The 21,038-nt window shown below is 41.8% G+C and overlaps 1 long non-coding RNA gene across 1 annotated transcript; it reads right to left on the bottom strand.

The window, feature by feature from the left end:
- Positions 1-8,405: 8,405 nt before the first annotated feature.
- Positions 8,406-15,736, bottom strand: LOC109498534. Its single transcript, XR_002740805.2, has 3 exons — positions 15,684-15,736; positions 11,422-11,527; positions 8,406-10,962 (listed from the first exon to the last, which is right to left on the bottom strand). It is a non-coding gene; the product is annotated as an uncharacterized LOC109498534 (long non-coding RNA).
- Positions 15,737-21,038: the final 5,302 nt, after the last annotated feature.

The raw sequence follows: 21,038 nt of genomic DNA on the forward strand, positions 1-21,038 counted from the left end.
AGATAACTTTCAAGGTCCTTGGTAACCTGAAACTTTCCAATGCTAAAGCTTTGATTATTGAACATAGGTTTGTGTTTTTAACTTCCTATTGCTGAGAAATTAAGGCTATTCGGACCTATTGGAAAACATGCTTTGTACTTAATTGGTTCATGAACTTACCATCTAACAAAATTCTGATGTAAACATCTCTCAGTTGGTTACTAAGTCCTCACTTGGAGACTAAGGTTTCCTAAGAGTTAAATTTCTGCTAAATGTACTTAAGACTGATGAAAATAAAGAAAGCAACTCTGTATGTAGGAAAATAGGAGATATATAAGAAAGATATAAGGAATGGAAATACAGTTTCGTTGAGGGTAGAAGAAAGTAATTTTGTCCTAAATGAGACTGGTTATTTGGAAAGAAATGGCTTTGGGACAAAATTTAGAAGCAAAAGAATGTTATAGAAGGTTGAGATGAATGGAATTTTAAAAGTACACTAGTATAAGGTTGAAATCCTGCTTTTCTCTCTGCTCAAATGACAAAGTTTTCTTGAACTGTTGATATGCTCTTGATAAGACAGTGCAAACAAAGGTTTATCCTCTGGGAAAATCAACGTTTTAGGTCTCATCTGTATCAGGTCTTTGATTAGTTAGTTAAAACTTCTGAATGTTAAAGGAGCTAGGTTTTGATAACAAGTATATAATGCTGTACATTCACCTTTGGGATATTTTATTGCCACTTTGGTTGAATATATAAAATTGTAAGATTTGTAATGATCTGTAATCCTATTTAGGATGCACTTATGACTGCTGGCGTTTTAACAAAGTTCTCAGGATTTAAATAGTAAGTGAATTCTTCTTGACCAATTAGGCCCTTTTATTTGGGATGTTAAGTTACTTGGAAAAGCTCTGTCATACGATGGTAAACCTTATAGATTGTATTGCAGGGGTAAATGCTGTAACTGCCCGCATATATGCAATTCCTAAAATTTTAATGTTTTGATATAAGGTGATCACTTAATATTCTGATAATTTGAGATGTTGTGTGTCACAGAAATAACCGAATTTCTTTGTCAATTGCATCGCAATGAACTCTCATCAGATCTTTAACGATGTCTATTTCTGAGATTTTGCCATTTATAATAGTTCTTATTCTCTCACAAAACGGGTTTCTTCTTCAAGGAGATTTATAAAAAGGACTTTGGGGATAAATACAGGTATTCAACATCTTTAAGATTAATACTAAAATGGGTAAAAATTTCCAGAAGTAAAAAGCTGTATTCAAATTGAACTAGAATTAGGAACATGGGATTAAATGAACTGAGGAAGATTTTAGTTTTGTGATTCTTGTTGAAAATATTGCTGGTTCCCTAATGTTTCCTCTTCCAGATTAAGGAAACTTTCTCTTAAGATATCTATGATATACAAAAATATCATAAAGTATGTATTTGTAAAGTGAAGCATTTATCTTTTCTCTCTACATAATTCCCCTGAAATTCAAAACTCTCAATGAGTATTCTTTCTTTCATGGCAATTACAATTGTTTGCATAAGTTCAATAAGAATCTGTTCATCTCATAACAGGTCACCATTTGGAAATACTGGTTATTTTACCAAGACTTTGACTGGAATGCCATATTTGAGGATGACATTCATAGACTCAGATATGACCAGACAGCTTTAAGGAATTAGGGTTGGCTTTATAAAACATGGAGCCATAAAGCCCCTTGGAAATGTTGGCCTGGTGCCTTGCTTACAGAGTTCCCAGAAGCCTCACCAGGTAAGTAAAGAAGGTCAATTCCTGGCAGGTGCAGGAACCTCAGGATATCTTGGGTACCTCATGAACAGGGATTCACCCAATTCTATAGGTATTGCAGGCCTGTCTGATGACAAGTATTTGGCTTGGCTTCTGGCCTGGAGAGGCTACTAAAAGTTCAACCCAGAGATTCCTTATAAAAGGTTCCAACAATGCAAACTTTAAAAGATCCTCATGATCAGTCACTATTCTTGCTGAGCTTATGTAAATAATTAGGCCAGATTTGTTAAGACTGGATTTTTTTCTACAAATGTATTGGTCTCAATTTGGCTATCACTGGAAGGGGGGAGGGGGTAAGAGTGAAAACTATGTTTCAACAATGCACCATTATGGATGTTAAATTCTAGTTATGATTGACTTTAAATGTTTGTTGTTTGCCTAAACTAGACAACTTGATATTAACTTCAGAAAATTGTCACAGTATTTCATACATAGGCAATCTTTTGTGTTTGTTATACTATGGGGATAATAATAACCCCATGGGTATGTGATTTTCAAACAACTGGAAAACAGGATGGATCTCTAAATATGCAAACCATATCTTCCCTAAACCTGATCTGACAGTTACCAGAAACCCGCCCCTTTTGAAGACTTGGAGGTGGACTTTACAGACATACAACCAAATAGAGGATTCAGTTTCAGGTATCACCCCATGGGTCCATCACTCCAGAGCTAAGAAGGCCAACTCAGAGGAGCCCTCAACCTGGCGAAATGATGCAGATCCAGTCAACCTGCTTAAACTGACCCTCAAAAAGACACTGGCCCCTGAGACCTCCAGCTCTGCTCCAGCCACACCCCGGAAGCTGGCTGGCCTGTGCATGGCAGAAACTTGAGGAATCAACATTTAGACTAAGCCCAGGGGTTTGGATGCAACTCTACCAGCTTTTGCCCCTCACTGGTGTCATAGTCCTGATCTTCTCACTGTTGGGCTGATCGAGACTGCACCAACAATCTGGACATGGGACAAAAGACGCATGCTGGATCTCACATATCTCCTCTGGATGGGAGGATTATTAAGTGTTGCCTGTATATTATGATAACCCCTCTCACCCTAACAACTGCTGCTTACCCACTTTGCCCCGAGGATTGTTATATGACAATAAGGGGGTCAAGGGCGTTCAGTGCCATTACCTCCCTCCACAAAGATTTCTACAAGGGAAAAACACCCACTGTCTGTCAGTGACCCGGTGCCCCAAGGGCTAAGGATTGGACCGTAGAGATAACCCAAAATGTCAGGAGCCCATGTCACAACAAGGGCCTCCAGAGAGGGAAGCAAGCTTGCTACACTTATCTTCCTCAATGGGGGATCTCAGACAGGGAAGGGATGCAAGACAGGGCCCTTCAAAAGGCTATAAAGGATACTCAGGACAGGGTAACATAAGCCATAAAGGCGACCACTCCTCTGGCAGCCTACGAGGGTTTGAGCCGTTCAGCCCTCAATCAGATGCTTACCAATTCCCCACTCCAGCATTGGACTAACACTACTCTAGAAGTCCTCCATAAAATAGATAATCACACCCAAACCTGATGGATGTGCTTGTCCCTCAGCCAGAAGGCTTACTTAGCCACTCCTCTCCCTTTGACCTGGGAAGCTCCTGAAAATCTGAAAACCAAAACCTCTGTCTTAATTGGACCCCTGGCCACTGGGATCCATCTCACAAATGCTGACAATCTAACCTGTACGGTCCCTGAAGGTATGAATGGTACCTCTCTATACGGAAGAAATATAACCTTAAAGAGGAATACAACCCTGTGTTCAATCCCTGGGGTGTTCTATCTATGTTCTAATTCGGCCTACTGATGCTTAGAGGCCAACTGGACTCAGATATGTTATTCTGTCTTCCTAACCCCAGAGATATCCGTGTACACTGAAGATCAGCTCCTAACAGCTTTTAGCCCCAAGTCCCAGGCTAAACTGGCAATCCTGCTACCTGTTCTGATAGGCGAAGGAATTGGGACGGGAATAGGAACTGGAATAGGGGGCATAGGTTCATCCATAGGACTATACCCTAGACTATCTCAAGAGCTAAATGAAGACATGGAACAGGTGGCAGGTTCTCTGGTAACCTTACAAAGCCAAATAAACTCTCTGGCGACAGTGACCCTCCAAACTAGGCAAGCCCTCGACCTCCTCACTTCAGAAAAAGGAGGGACTTGCATCTTTATGGGGGAGGAAGGTCGCTATTTTGTAAACCTGTCAGGAATAGTTACAACCATGTTTAAGGAACTCAAGGAAAGAATTCAACATAGACAACAGGAGAATATCAATCAGTGGAAAGGATGGGATCTCACAGATTGGGCATCCTGGCTTCCTGCCCTGGCGGGGCCTTCCTCTCCATAATTTTACTTGTATCCATTGGCCCCTATATACTGAATGTCATGGTACGTTTTATTGAAAACACTGCTGCTTACCAAACTACTGCACGTATCTTAGCCTTCTGAGAGTACAAACCTGTAAAACTGAAAAGTGATGCCTGCTAAAAGTTTTGTTTTTTTTTTTAAGGCATCAAAGTGGGGAATGTTAGAGAAGTGAATAAAGTACAACAAAGATGGCTGATTGGACTAAAACAAACTCTGGTCTCTAGCTTAGAGACCCCTCCTCCAGGGTCTTCTTCCTTGTTTGCTGCACACGTGAATACCACCCTCCCCCCCACACACACATACACACACACAAATATGGAGGCTGATAATGATAAATTACCCTTCCTGCTCACATTCAGGGCTCAGATCTTTGGAGAAATGTTCTCTTCTGAGCCTGCCGGTGTGAAATAAATCTCCAACCCACCAAGATCTCCAAGTGCCACTTGGTTTTTCCGCCAGCATTCCAGCCTGGTTCCATCACAGTTCCAGAAGGAGAAAACGGAACTTATTCTCAAATACTTTTCATTGAGATCAATAATCCATCTTTGCAAGTTCCAGGCTGCAGGCTCTGGGGGCAGCCCAATGCCTGATGCCTCGTTTTGGAACATAAGGAAGGTCGTGATCAAGCACGGGGGAATGGAGCAGCGACTGGGGGCGGTGGGGGAGACAGATGATTACCTCCCCATGGGGGCACACTCTGGACTTTATCTTCTAACGAGCTGCACACTCTGCCTCAAGCCATTTCTCTCCATGACCGATCCTGAGACTGGGCCCCAACATGCCAGGAAAATGAGGGGGACCCATCTTCCCAGGGGCAACGGCCTGTACAGAGGTTGCCCCAGGGAGGTTGGAGACTTGCACTCAGGGAACTGTCATGCCCAGAGTTCCTACCCTTTCTGCCTCCAACACTAAGAGCATCGTCACAGAGCCCCTCCTGCATGGCCCGTCGCCCCCTCCACACACTGTGACCAGCTCCATCCTTTCTTCCTTGCCTCCTCTTTGTCTCTGCTTGTCTCTACTCCTGTCTCCCTGTTTCTTCCTCTCACTCTCTCAGACGTGCCCAATTCCCCCATCACTGACTCAGTGTCTCTCTCCCTGCCTGTCTCTTTCTCTGCCTCTCTCCAGCCTCTCGTCCTTCTGTTCTATGCAGCCCTGTCCATGAGGCATGGCACCACATGTCCTGTGTCCCCCTCTCTCCTGTCATGTTTTAGCCCAGGCCCTGATGGCAGTGTATGAGAATCCTGTTTACAGAAGCTGTTCATGCTGACCTGTACTGCAGCATTGCTGTTCCAAGCCACTCCTGGGAAGCGTCTGGACAGCCAGACCTTGACCCCTTGGTGGCCCAGCCATGACCCCAAAGTTGCTGGAGGGCTGGTTGCCTCCACAACCTGGGAGGAAGGAGGGCCCTGCAGGCATCAGGGGCTCAGGGGAAGAATACATGGGCTTTGAGGACCTGGAAAGAGCCAGATGCTTACAACCAACCCCGCCTCGATGGTGAGGGAGGATAGGGTATCATGTCTTCGACCTCTGCCCTGCCCATCCATCACTAAGAAAACAGTGGGAGGAGAGTCATCTGGGTGGCTCAGTCGGGTAAGTGTCTGACTTTGGCTCAGGTCGTGATCTCATAAGTTGTGAGTTTGAGCCTCTCATCAGGTTCTGAGCTGACAGCTCAGAGCCTGGAGACTGCTTTGGATTCTCTCTCTCTCTCTCTCTCTCTCTCTCTCTCTCTCTCTCTCTCGTTCTGTCTCTCTCTCTCTCTCTCTCTCTCTCTCTCTCTCTCCTGCTCAAAAAATAAACAACCATTGCAAAAAAAAAAAAAAAAAAAAGAAAGAAAAAGAAAACACTGGGAGGAATACGGGACATCATAAGTCTCACCCCAAAAACTACTACCATAAGTCTACCTCAGCTCCCACCTGGATTGGTACTACTGTGAGGTAGCTGGTAGGTGGGAAACATCCACAACATCTGGATTAATGCAGGGTTTCCTCACTGCAAACATTGCATTGTTCTACTGCAAATATGTCTTCCCTGAGAATTCATAATATTTTTACTACGTGAACAGCTGCAGTGACTCTGCAAAAGCACACTTCCCAGAGATGGGAAAACTGATGAATTATGAAACTTGGGAAAAAAATAACCTTTGAATAAGAGCATTCAAAATTGTTAAGTACATCTCAGAAAGTAGGACTTTTCGTGTTTTTCACTTAGTGAGGATCACAACCAATGTTTTAAACAGGTTAATGACTAACTTTGTACAGAAAAGGAGTAAAATAACAATAATACTGTTTCTGTTTTCAGGAATATTCCCATGAAAGGAGGTCTGGAAAAAGTGAGCCAGGCCAGGAGACATAAGTGTGGAGTGAGATGTCATCCTCCTCATGTTATTTCCACAAACACACAGTGACTTCCCTGTGGTCCTCAGCCTCTAAACACTTATGGCTGCTGGAGGTACTACCAAAGATGACAAACAAGCTAAGAAAAGAGAGGCCTGTAGGCTCTTGGGAAAGACTTTTACTGTTTGTAAAGTAAATAACACCATAGATATATCTCAGAACACACAACCTGGAGACAAGACCAGGAGAGAGTGCTGTCTAAAGAGACAAAAGATTCCAGAGAGAGAGCGACAACTGAAAATGGTCACATTATTTCCCTTGACCTTCTCTGTGTCCATAGTAGGGACAGAATTCTTGTTCCTCACAGAAGCTGCACCAGGTTCTGCATTCGATAGAGGCCAAAGAAGGGATGGAGGTTTATTCAGACTTGCATAGACTGGGTGGAAAAAAACAAAAACAAAACAAAACAAAACAAAAAAACCCTCCGTGCCTTCCTCCACCATCTTGCACTGCTTCCTACAATCAGGTCCCTTACCAGAAACAGAGGGTTTTCCACATGGCACAGGTGATGACCCCTTGGGACTCAGGGGAGCCTGGAGGAAGGCACCAGAAGGCTTTGTTTGGATATTTTATAATCAACCAACCGTGGACAGGTCAGGGCTCAATTCGTTGGAAATCAACACTAAAAGAAGGGTTTCCTAATACACATCATGGGAAATGACAATTTATCACAGATTAAAAATTAAAATATGAATGGCTTAGTTAGGATAATGTCAGTAAATGTCAACATGAATAGCACACTGTCCTTTTCTACAAGACATGGGTGGGATTTTTCAAGTGGTTTACTGTATATATCATCTGCCTTATGTATCTGACAAGGGATTATGTAAGTATTCACGAAAAGAAATTGCCTTGCAGAGACTAATACTATAGTAACGAGGAAGGGAAAAGTTAATTCTATGTGGAATGACCTGCAAAGTTTCAGAGTTACGCTAATAAAATTACATTGGAGGAGTGAAATTTCACAAGGATTTACTTTACTACTGGAGTACTATAGTTCACAATACAAAAAAAAAAAAAAAATTAAAGAATAAAGGGACCTCTAAACAGAGGAAGAAATGTCTGTTTCTTTATACAAAGCACATTTTCTCTGGGGCATTTATCCAAAAGCCAAATCAAGAAAGCTCATCAGGACATACAGCCTCCAGTTCATGCTGTTGTTCATGTTATTCATGTGAAACAAAAGAAACAGCCTTCAACATTGTCTCAAGGTGGAAGGGGCGCTGACCAACGATCGTTCTAGCACCCACTCTCCAGTTAAGTGTAACCAGGAGGTTGCAGGGGGGCTCACAGTCAGTGGAGAGGCGTGAGCTCCACCACTCACAAGGGACAGACCCAAAGAGCGCTGCTGGCTGCGGGCATCTGAGGGAAACAGTGGCTTGTGACCACTGTGGGACAACCTGTGCCCTCTAGTAACCACCTGGGACTGTTTGCATGAGACCAAGCAATTACACCCACTGGAACAAGAAGCCGATTTTGTGGATGTTGCCGCAGAAGTTAAGCTACTGCATTTCACAATGTGCTCTGTACCTCTCCATGGAAGGATCTCCCTGTCAGGTCCTCTTGCCATTGGTTTGTGCCTCCTGAATTCCTCGGGAAGCCTCTGTCTTTGGATGACTTCCAGTCTTGAAGATCGAGATGAATCAGTTTCACTAAGAGTTACTACAACTTTGGGGCGCCTGGGTGGCGCAGTCGGTTGGGCGTCCGACTTTGGCCAGGTCACGATCTCGCGGTCCCTGAGTTCGAGCCCCACGTTGGGCTCTGGGCTGATGGTCCAGAGCCTGGAGCCTGTTTCTGATTCTGTGTCTCCCTCTCTCTCTGCCCCTCCCCCATTCATGCTCTGTCTCTCTCTGTCCCAAAAATAAATAAAAAAACGTTGAAAAAAAATTTTTTTAAAAAGAGTTACCACACCCAGGCCTCCATTGGACACCAAACGGTTTAGCCTTTTTAAAAACCTCACAGCGCCTGTCAAAACTCTGTACCTGCATTTCAAGTAGGCGACCCCCCTGTCTGCTCCGCCACTGCCCTCTCCACATCATGAGCCCTGAGCTCAAGAGAGAAACACATCCACGTTCAGCTGTGGCAGGGTGTGCACAAGAGGAGGAGAGTAAAACATTCTTACCCAGTTGTCCTGAAGTGCCTTCTCACAAAGAGCAATCTGAAAGAGTCAGCACATCAATAAAACCCATGTGGAGAGGTTCAGTGTCCCGTTATGATCATCTGTGTTAGGTGCTGAAGCACTCAGGAACTACTAGGCAGAGTGCAGGCTACCTGGTGTCCAAAGGTGAGCTCTGACTGCTGCAGCTGTTCTTGTGTTTCTTCTACTCTTCTCCTGGGCGTGCAATGGCTTCATCAGATGAAGCACCCTGTTGAGGGTGATGTTAATTGGCCCAGGTTCCCATTATAAGAACTGAATTCTCATACACACGACCCAATCATATAAAACACATTTCACATGAGGAGGAGAGTACAGAAAGCTCAAAGCCATTGCTACATCATCTTGGATTTATTATTTAATGCCTGTGGGGCTCCACTTTGACACGGTCTCCTTGCCTGTGGTGACAGCTCCCTAATTCTGCAATGAAGATCTCTCATTGTAAAGTTCAAATCTTCTTTTCCTTGTATCCTTATCATATTTCTCATGGTTACAACAAGTGGGTCTCTAAAATGGGATGGTCATACTTGTCGATGTGATTTGTCCTCGACCAAACTGCTTCCTGAGGTTTGTAATCATTTCCAGCACCTCCAGAAACATGTTCAGGCACCACATTTCCACATAGTCTGGCCAGCATTGGGGATCAGGAAATATTTAGTTACTTAACTTGCTTAGGTTAATATTTTTAATTTAACATCTGGAAAAGGTCACATCTCTCTTGAAGTGAATGTCTCCTGAATGTTTGTGTATATTTGTGTGCTATTTGGGTCTAAACACTATACAAAGTTTCAAACTAATTCAATGGCTGTCGCATGAGCTGCTGGTAGGAGCTGCACTCACTTGCAGTTCCATAGCTCTTCTGCAGCTAATTTCACTTTCCCCTCTGTAACTGACAGCTGCTTCTCCCCTTCCACCTGCTCCCATTCTTTCAGTCCCAGCTCCCTACGAGTGGAAAGAAACATACATTACCTGGTAGCCCGTGTGAACTTCTGCTTTTCTTACCTCCCTGAAATCTGAAGGCAGGACTCAAATGTCCCCTCTCCCCTTCCCCGTAAATGCACAGATCCACAAACACAACCAGGGGGAAGCATTGACACCCCCTATTAAGGGACTAAACAAACTCAAACTCCAGCGTGCTGGAAAGTCTTTGGCAACTTTGAGCTTCTCTTCACAGCTCTCTATTCCTACTCATCAACACATCACATAAATATAAAAAGCCCACATGAGATGCACTAAGTGCCCTCCCAGTCTCAGGCTCTTGTGATTGGGATGGCATAAGTGTATTTCTTTTCAGTGTACAAAACTAAGCCTGGCCAACTCATCACAACTAAACACATAAGGATGGCACAGGGGTTTCTGACTTGAATGATTTCTCCCAAGAGCCCTGAACTTTCAACCAAGGCTCAGGCCATGACATTGCCATAGAGACATCTTTCTTGGTCACATGTCATTAACACTGTACAATGACCTCCTGGATATTTCTACAGTTCACGAGGGAACTCCTGCCACCTGCCTCAAAGACACCAGTTGAGAAGAATGTAAAATACACTGATGAAAAGAAAATGATGTGAATTGCCCACCTTCAGAATATTGTCTCCTGGAAAAGGAATGCAAGGAAGGGAAGGGAAGGGAAGGGAAGGGAAGGGAAGGGAAGGGAAAGGAAAGGAAAGGAAAGGAAAGGAAAGGAAAGGAAAGGAAAGGAAAGGAAAGGAAGGAAAACTGAGTTCACAGGTTTCAGTAATGCTAGCACCCCTGATCTCCTACCAGATATAAACTCCCATATCATCTACAGCAAGATACCATCACAGTACACCTGAATTCTCCTCCCAATGTTTCCTACCCAATGTCTAGAGTTTAACCAAATATATACACATATGGCAGTCATGTCACCACAATGGGACTGAAATGTAAAGGACAATGAAAATGAAACCCGAGGTTTCCACAAAGTGAAGGAAGATGCAGATCACAGAAATCAAGGCAGAAGGGAGAAACACAATTCTTTACTGATTACTACGGTAAAAGTATGGTTGGTGTTAAATGTGCTCAAAGAAAGCAAATTATCCCCACTATCTGACACATTTGTTCTACAACAGTGTTTGTAACAACTCCTGAAAGTCTTACTCTTCTGTGAGCTTCTGTCTTTGTCCACACATTCCATCACGAATGTCTACATTCTTCTTCAGCATGTCCCATTTGGCGTCCTTTGCCCCTTTCACACTCCTAAGTGCATCATAGTTGTCCCCCAGTTCCCTTTTGCTGCCTGTCAAGCATAAAACAGTTTACCTGAGTGTGCACACCTGTTCCCATGAGTGTGGCCATGATGGGGGAGAGGAGAAGGGACAAGATTCCCAAGGCAGGGAGCCACTTTTTACCTTCCCAGAGCAAACTCATTCTACCAAGTGCAGTTTTCTCCCCCCACCCCAAAGCAACACCTATTCCAGGTTACATTATTAGACGTCAAGACTCCCTGCATCGAATCCTTGATGCGTGCAGTAGTATCTCCTGACTTTAAGACAGATTTGAGAAAGGTGGAATGACTATAGAAGAACGTACAGTATAGAGAATGTACTTCCCAATACTAACATGTACACTTAAATGTTTATGATGGGAAACTTTCTAATGCATGTATTTTACCCCAGTTAAAGAAGAGAAACTTAAAAAGAAAGTAATGATGTTCAGTTCTCTGATTTATATAACATTTGATAGTAAATTTTGTTACCTTATTCTTTTGGATCTTAAGTTGAGTATTTTCTTTCTGCAGAGGCAACTTTTCAGACTTCGATTTCACTTCGCTGGTTATCAACTTCGTTAAGGGAGAGGTGAACCTGAGCAAAACATTCTCTCTCGTGACTTCTTCCCAAGAAGATCACTCAGTAGATAACATAAAAATCAAATATTCTAAGACATGAAGATTTGCTTTTCTTCAAAGCTAAAGTGTACAATGGAAATCCTGCACGAAATAGAGGGAATTTACTTCTGAAACTTCTGAAGTGTTTACTAAAATAGCACCTTTCAAGTTCTTTGTAGATTTTTCCTTTCCCTGATTTGCAAGTAGGATAGAAACAAAACGTGTACTAGGCTTTCCAAACAAACACTGGACAATGTGTCACAAAGAAGCATTGTCAATAGAACATACCCCACAGCCAGTCCCTGTATCATTAAAAACAGTCGGTCCAATTTGGGCCAAAGAGAAAAGCCAGACACATAAGAAATAAAGGATGAAGAGAACGGTGGAAGGTGTCAGTGTTTCAGAGCAACTATCTTGGTTTCGAGACAATGGAACTGTGACTGGATGACAATGAAAAACCGAAGAAAGTGTAAAATCTTTCAAGCCATACAGCTCCAATGAATGACTTTTCTTTACAGAAGAGAAATATTGTCACGAGATTCACTTTCAAAATTCTCTGAATTAAGAGGAATACAACTGTTCAACATGGCGAGAGGCCTCTAGTGCTCTCTCCTGGCAGCACTGAATGATATAAAAATTACGCCAGGGTTATGAAAACAAATTCTGCTTCACTCCTACCTAAAAGAGGTACTGTGGTGTTACTGCTTGAAACAGCAGTGAACAGCATGGAAGGTTGAGGGGCTCAGTTGACCCAATGACCAAAAGGGCTCAAACATCAAACTATGGTAAGCCTAGTCAGGAAGCCCTGATTCTTGACATTCTGATTTCTCTCAGATTGCAATGAAGCATGAGCACTTGGAATGATATCATTAAAAAATTCATTAGTGCGCTCAAGTGTCACGGTTATTCTTCAACAAAACACATAGTCATCAGGAATACTTACTCCTTACTTTTACTTCCATTTTTATTTTTATTTTTTATAATTTAACTTTATTTTTTTATTTTTTAAGATTTACATCCAAATTAGTATATAGTGAAGCAATGATTTCAGGAGTAAATTCCTTAATGCCCCTTACCCATTTAGCCCATCCCCCCTCCCACAACCCCTCCAGCAACCCTCAGTTTGTTCTCCATATTTATGAGTCCTTTTTGTTTTGTCCCCCTCCCTGTTTTTATATTATTTTTGTTTCCCTTCCCTTATGTTCATCTGTTTTTTTCTCTTAAAGTCCTCATATGAGTGAAGTCGTATGATTTTTGTCTTTTTCTGACTGACTAATTTCACTTAGCATAATACCCTCCAGTTCCATCCATTTTTAAAGGACAAAGAAGGGATTTTAATACTTTTTTAAATTTATATTTTGAGAGAGAGACAGAGCGAGCAAGCAGGGGAAGGGCAGACAGAGACAGAGGGAGAGAATCTCAAGCAGGCTCCCCACCATCAGCATGGAGCCTGATACAGGGCTCAAACTCATGAACCATGAGATCATGACCCGAGCTGAAACCAAGAGTTGGATGTTTAACCAACTGAGCTACCCAGGTGCCCCAGGACAAAGAAGGGACTTTTATATCTATGTGCTTCATAAGAGGGAAGATTATTTTGCCACACGGTTTCTTGAGCACATTTCTTTGCTCCATTGATCTACACAAATATGTAATAAAGGATTCAGAATTCAAAAATATTAACTATGCTGACATAAAAACCTATCTCTTGTGGGTAAGTCATTACAGAAATAAAGGATGTGGTATTTTACATATGTGATCATTGCTTTGAATTTAGCCTGGTAGAGAATGGGATGAAATGGGACATCAGGATAAAAGAGGAGATGGCAAAATCAGTGAACCATAGTGAACACAATTCCAGATGAAATCATGAAAATGAAAAAAAAAAAAAAGAAAGGGCAGGGGGATGGTTATACCTGCTGTTCACAAATGGATTTTTTTTTCTGTACGTTTTGCATTTTCCTTCATGTACTACTTAATCTTCTCAGAAATTTGGTCTCAATTAACCAAAAAGATAAAAAAGCCATCTCTTAAGATTAGTACCAAAACCAGTAAGATCAAATTACCCATTGTGTCAACAGAAAGGCACATGATCTGGCACTTTGGTCACATATAACATTTTGGCATTACTGTGGTCCCTGAAGAAAGCAAGTTTTAGTTAGTGGCATTTTATTTTTCTTTCTCTCTTTCTCTCCTCTCTCTCCTCTCTCTTCTCTTCTCTTCTCTTCTCTTTCTTTTTCTTTCAGAGAGAGAGAACACATGAGTAGGTGAAGGGTAGGGAGAGAGAGAATCTTAAGCATATTCCAGACTCAGTGCAGAGTCCAAGGGAGGGCTCAATCCCATGACCCTGCAATCATTTCCTGAGCCAAAATTGAAAGTCAGATACACAACTGACTGAGCCACCCAGGTGTCCTTAATAATATGCCATCATTAAGCAAGATTATTCTTAGAATATATGAACAGTTCAAATTTCTTTGACATCACCAGAGGAGAAATGGAGAAAAATCAAGTATCCTACATACTTATATTCTGTCTTTCATGATCAAATAAACAAATCAGTGCAATTACTTTAAAAACAAAAGTCAAAAAGAAAAAATAACCTACCTAATTTCTTCCAGGTTCCCCCCCCCCCCACTTTCACTCACACTTTAAAAATAAAGAAAGGGACTCCTGGGTGGCTCAGTCAGTTGAGATCCAACTTCAGTCCTGGTCATCATCTTACTGCTCACCAGTTCCAGCCCATATCAGGCTCACTGCTGTCAACACATAGCCTACTTTGGATCTTCTGTCCTCCTCTCCCTCTGCCCCCTCCTCACTTGCACCCACACTCCCTCTCAAAAATAAATAAATCTTTTAAATAAATGGATACATACATACATAACAATAACAACAACAACAACAAAAACAAAAACTATAACAAGAGAGTCGGGCCCCTGGGCTCCTGATCAGTTGATTTTGGATCAGGTCATGGTCTCACAGTTGGTGGGAATGAGCCCCATGTGAAGCTCTATACTGAAAGTATGGAGGCTGCTTGTTATTCTCTCTTTCCTTCTCTCTCTGCCTCTCCACCACTCGTGCACACACACTCTCTCTCAAAATAAGTAAATAAACATTTAAACAAATACTGAGAAATTATTCTAAATGTCACTTGTTTGGCACTCAGAGGCCTCCAATGTCTTTCTGCTGCTCCACAGGGTCCTATCCATGGGAACCAGGGTGGGATGCTCAGGTGCATGTGGCCTTGGAATCAAACACACTTGGGTAAAATCTCAGCTTTACTACTTAGTAGCTAGAACCCTGGATAACTCCTCATCTCCCCAAATCACAAGAGGGTGAAAGCCCAAGATGCAAATCTTACCACCTGCATTACTGGTAAACACCATGCATGCAGGAAACACTCACCTTACACGTGGATAGCACATGGAAAGCACCTAGAACAGGGCCCAGTACTCCAGAATCTTTTGACAGGCATTGAATTCTATTGTTCGGTCCCAAACTGCAAGCTTACCTGCTATTTGTACAATGTGAGAGCTCTGCTGCCCTGAGGCCACCTTTCTCTATACCAGCAGTGCTGTATTCCCCATAGCAACACCAGCATTTGAGGACCCACTATATGCCGGGTCACTTAATCAGCCCAGTCCGTGAAGCCCATACACAATCCATTAGCCCCATTTTGCATCTTGTTCACTTCCACTCACTCTCCACTGGCATTAGAGGCTCTTTCCACCCAAGACTCATAACACATGTCTAAACCACTCTAGGGACACACACGTGGCCTGGCAATATCTGACCCCTTCTCTAAGCCTTGAGCTTCATTACAGGCTCAGATAGAGCCTTAATTTGTACATTTCCCCCAGTAGGCCGGTCATGCCAAAATACTCCTGCCACTGGATTCTTAAACATTTCTGACAAGAGTTAAACTCATCCACTTCTAATTGTCTGATTTTTCCCTCTACTTGGTCACCTGTCTCAGTTGGTGGCAACTCATTCTGTGTTGTCACTTAGGATGCAAACAAGGAAAAGTCACTGTAAAGAGTTGAGGGGCTAACTAGACCTGATAAGTCAATACCTTTACTTCTAGCTGAATGAGAAACCACAGTGAACAGCTGTATTAAGAAAAGATTAAAGGGCACCTGGGTGGCTCGGTCGGTTGAGCATCCAACTCTTGATTGTGGCTCAGGTCATGATCTCATGCTTTGTGAGATCGAGCTCCACGTCAGGCTTTCGAATCTTTTAAAAAGAGATTTAAAAACAATAGATTACAAGGAAAATAGAAGCTTGAAATGTTACCTTAATATACTCGACTACCTAGAAGAGGGATAAAGAAAATTAAATTTGATGTAGAAACAATACTTTTTTAATAAAAGTATAGCTCGTGACAACAATGTCAAAATCATAATCCAATGTGGTGTTATAATAAAGGGTGGTTCAGCAAAATAAATTATTTTTGTAAGTGTTGCAATTCTAGTATAGTTAACATACAGTGTTATATTTGATTCGGGTGCACATATTGGGATTCAACAATGCTGTACGTCACTCAGGGCTCATCCTGGTAAGTGTACTTACTCTTTAATCCCCATCACCTATTTCTCCCATCCCCCCACCCACCTCCCTTCTGGTAACCATCACTTTGCTCTCTAAAGTTAGGAATCTGTTTCTTGGTTCGTCTCTCTTTTTCCCCCCCGCCTTGCTCATTTGTTCTGTTTCTTAAATTCCACATATAAGTGAAATCATATGGTATTTATATTTCACTTAGCATTATATCCTATCAATCCGTGTTGTTGAACATGGCAAGATTTCATTCCTTTTTTGGCTGATTAATATTCGTGTGTGTGTGTGTGTGTGTGTGTGTTAATGTGTAGATCACCTCTTCTTCATCCACTTATCTATGGATGGACACTTGAGCTGCTTCCACAATTTGGCTATTGTAAATAATGTTGCAGTAAATATAGGGCTGTGTCGTAGACTCTAAGTCTAAAGTTCTCTTTCGGCCAGCAAAAGAGCAGATGCAGGATTCAAACTACAGATGGCTAATGTCCAGGAAAAAGACAAGAGCCCCGAATAAGGGTCCTTGCCCCATATTTATTCAGATCATAAGGCTTGCAAACGTGATGGGTGTGTACAAAGAGACAAAGAAACTAGGAACATTATCTTGTGGATGTGAGGGGGGAAAAGGGGATTTTGAAGATATACAGTGTTTGGGGTTTGGGTCAACATAAAACAAAACCCAGACACGGGGAAGATGGGTAGATGGTTGTTAACAGCAGACAGGAGATGCTGTGCCTGTTTATCTTTGTCAGCCTAGGGTATGAGAGAGATAGGGAGAATAACCTCAGGGTTAATAAGCCACCTTTTCTTTTGTTTTTGTTTTTGTTTTTTATATATGAAATTTATTGACAAATTGGTTTCCATACAACACCCAGTGCTCATCCCAAAAGGTGCCCTCCTCAACACCCATCACCCACCCTCTCCTCCCTCCCACCCCCCATCAACCCTCAGTTTGTTCTCAGTTTTTAACAGTCTCTTAGGCTTTGGCTCTCTCCCACTCTAACCTCTTTTTTTTTTTTCCTTCCCCTCCCCCATGGGTTCCTGTTAAGTTTCTCAGGATCCACATAAGAGTGAAACTGTATGGTATCTGTCTTTCTCTGTATGGCTTATTTCACTTAGCATCACACTCTCCAGTTCCATCCACGTTGCTACAAAAGGCCATATTTCATTTTTTCTCATTGCCACGTAGTATTCCATTGTGTATATAAACCACAATTTCTTTATCCATTCATCAGTTGATGGACATTTAGGCTCTTTCCATAATTTGGCTATTGTTGAGAGTGCTGCTATAAACATTGGGGTACAAGTGCCCCTATGCATCAGTACTCCTGTATCCCTTGGATAAATTCCTAGCAGTGCTATTGCTGGGTCATAGGGTAGGTCTATTTTTAATTTTCTGAGGAACCTCCACACTGCTTTCCAGAGCGGCTGCACCAATTTGCATTCCCACCAACAGTGCAAGAGGGTTCCCGTTTCTCCACATCCTTGCCAGCATCTATAGTCTCCTGATTTGTTCATTTTGGCCACTCTGACTGGCGTGAGGTGATACCTGAGTGTGGTTTTGATTTGTATTTCCCTGATGAGGAGCGACGCTGAACATCTTTTCATGTGCCTGTTGGCCATCCGGATGTCTTCTTTAGAGAAGTGTCTATTCATGTTTTCTGCCCATTTCTTCACTGGGTTATTTGTTTTTCGGGTGTGGAGTTTGGTGAGCTCTTTATAGATTTTGGATATTAGCCCTTTGTCCGATATGTCATTTGCGAATATCTTTTCCCATTCCGTTGGTTGCCTTTTAGTTTTGTTGGTTGTTTCCTTTGCTGTGCAGAAGCTTTTTATCTTCATAAGGTCCCAGTAATTCACTTTTGCTTTTAATTCCCTTGCCTTTGGGGATGTGTCGAGTAAGAGATTGCTACGGCTGAGGTCAGAGAGGTCTTTTCCTGCTTTCTCCTCTAAGGTTTTGATGGTTTCCTGTCTCACATTCAGGTCCTTTATCCATTTTGAGTTTATTTTTGTGAATGGTGTGAGAAAGTGGTCTGGTTTCATTCTTCTGCATGTTGCTGTCCAGTTCTCCCAGCACCATTTGTTAAAGAGGCTGTCTTTTTTCCATTGGATGTTCTTTCCTGCTTTGTCAAAGATGAGCTGGCCATACGTTTGTGGGTCTAGTTCTGGGGTTTCTATTCTATTCCATTGGTCTATGTGTCTGTTTTTGTGCCAATACCATGCTGTCTTGATGATGACAGCTTTGTAGTAGAGGCTAAAGTCTGGGATTGTGATGCCTCCTGCTTTGGTCTTCTTCTTCAAAATTCCTTTGGCTATTCAGGGCCTTTTGTGGTTCCATATGAATTTTAGGATTGCTTGTTCTAGTTTCGAGAAGAATGCTGGTGCAATTTTGATTGGGATTGCATTGAATGTGTAGATAGCTTTGGGTAGTATTGACATTTTGACAATATTTATTTTTCCAATCCATGAGCAGGGAATGTCTTTCCATTTCTTTAAATCTTCTTCAATTTCTTTCATAAGCTTTCTATAGTTTTCAGCATACAGATCCTTTACATCTTTGGTTAGATTTATTCCACCTTTTCTTTTGTTAACCATCTCCACTCCAGGCTGCTTTGCCTGCATCGCAGTGGTCCAAAGTCCAATTCACCAATGTACCTATCCTGGCCCTATTCTCCTAGGAAAGCAGCTTTCTGCTATAGTACTAAATTTGGGGTGCTTTCACCCTGAATATCTAATCTTTTTATTTCTGTGTATTGGCCACTTTTGCGCCATTTCTATTTCAGTCCTTTGCCTCTCCATATATATTTTGGGGGCTCAGCACCCCCTCCCTATTTGGGGGTACTTTTGTACCTCCCTATTCCTGGCACCTTTGTTCCTCCCTATTCTCAGGGTGTCTTTGCACCCCCCTATTCTTGGAGTGCCAATCTGGTTTACCCAAACTCGGGTGTGAGTATTATATTGACTTTGTATTTCTTTGTGCCTTGTTAACCCATTGGTGTAAGCCCAGGGGATTCCTAAGCTTATCCCGCACAGGGGTACTTATATCCTTTAGAAATAGTTTTTTTTTTCTTTTGTATTCTTTGGGTAAATACCCAGTAGTGCAATTACTGCATCACAAATTAGTTCTATTGTCAATTATCTGAGGAAATTCCATACTGTTTTTCAAAATGGCAACAGCAATTTGCATTCCCAGCAAAAGTGCATGAGTGTTCCTTTTTCTCCACATCCTCGCCAACACTAGTTTTTTTCTTGTCTTATTGATTTTAGCCGTTCTGACAGGTGTAAGGTGATATCACGCAGTAGTTTTGATTTGCATTTCCCTGACCATGAATGATGTTGAGCATCTTTTCACGTGTCTGTTGGCCATTTGAATGTCTTCTTCGCGGAAATGTCTGTTTGTGACTTCGGCCCATTTGTAAGTTGCATTCTTTGTTTTTTGGCTGTTGAGTTGTATCATTTTTTTCGTATATTTTGGGCACTAACCCTTTATCAGCTATGTCATTTGCAAATATCTTCTCCCATTTAGTAAGTTGCTTTTCGGTTTTGTTGATTGTTTCCATCACTGAGCAGGAGCGATTTATTTTGATGTAGCCCCAATACTTTCATTTTGTTTTTATTTCCTCTGCATCAGGAGACACTCTAGAAAAGTGTAGCCATGGCCTAGCATACTACAAACTTAGAAGTAGAATAACATATAGAAAGAATTTCCTTTCTACTTGCTGATATTTCAACAACCATTTCTATGGAAGAGAATTAAGGTAGACATCTTATTTTTGATGAAAAGCTCTGTTTCCATCCTATTAAACAGATACCAAACTACTAATCTTCAATAATGGAAATGGCAGACTTATTTTCAATTAATAACCAATACACCATTTACTTGCAATTCTTTTTTGCCAAGTCCAATAGCCATAATAAAGTCTAGAACCACAAATTGTTTCAGAGTTTCAGACAAAACAAAACTAAAGGTAAAATCTTTGGACTAAAAGATGCCTCTGACTCACCAGAAACACTGGAGAAATGTCTCCTGCAGTTGGCTATTTCCTGAACTGACAAACAATTCTATCAAATCAGGTCCTATGATTTTTCCCACATCACCAACAACAAAGGTTTTCAAATCAGAAAAGAAGTGGGACATGACATGGCTAGAGAAAACACACAAGCAACAACAGAAATGAAAACAAACATTTCCAGAAAGTGCAAAAAGTGCTTCCTTGACCAGAGTCATTCCCTAAAGACATTATAAAATTATAGCAGGTACTTGGGACGTCACAGAGAGATCTGAACAAAGTAAAGGAAATCATAGGAAGTATGTTCTCAGACCACAAATGACTCAAACTAGACGTCAAGAACAAAAAGTTCTTAGTTGGACAATGACAAAAAAAATGAGATTAAACAACAACCTTCTCTTTAAAAACACACGGATTCGAGGGGAGTTGGGTGGGGGATGGCTGAAAGAGGTGAAATAGATCAAGAGTACACTTGTGATGAGCATGAGAAATGCATGAAATCACTGAACCATATGGAACACCTGAAACTGATATTACACTGAATGTTAATTATAGTTGAATTTTTAAAAAGTGCACATAGGTCGGGGCGCCTGGGTGGCTCAGTCAGTTAAGTGGCCGACTTCGGCTCAAGTCATGATCTCGCGGTCCCTGAGTTCAAGCCCCACGTCGGGCTCTGTGCTGCCACCTCAGAGCCTGGAGCCTGTTTCAGATTCTGTGTCTCCCTCTCTCTGACCCTCCTTCATTCATGCTCTGTCTCTCTCTGTCTCAAAAATAAATAAAACATTTTTAAAAAGTGCATATAAGTCAAAGAAGACATTTCTACAGAAATTTTAACGTATTGAGTCTAAATGATAATGAAAATTGAACGTATTAGAGGGAAATTTGTAATATTGAGTGCATATAAAAGGTCCACCTATTATAAAATTTTCT

The sequence above is a fragment of the Felis catus genome, chromosome A3 (assembly GCF_018350175.1).
Source record: "Felis catus isolate Fca126 chromosome A3, F.catus_Fca126_mat1.0, whole genome shotgun sequence".
Taxonomy (NCBI): Eukaryota; Metazoa; Chordata; class Mammalia; order Carnivora; family Felidae; genus Felis; species Felis catus.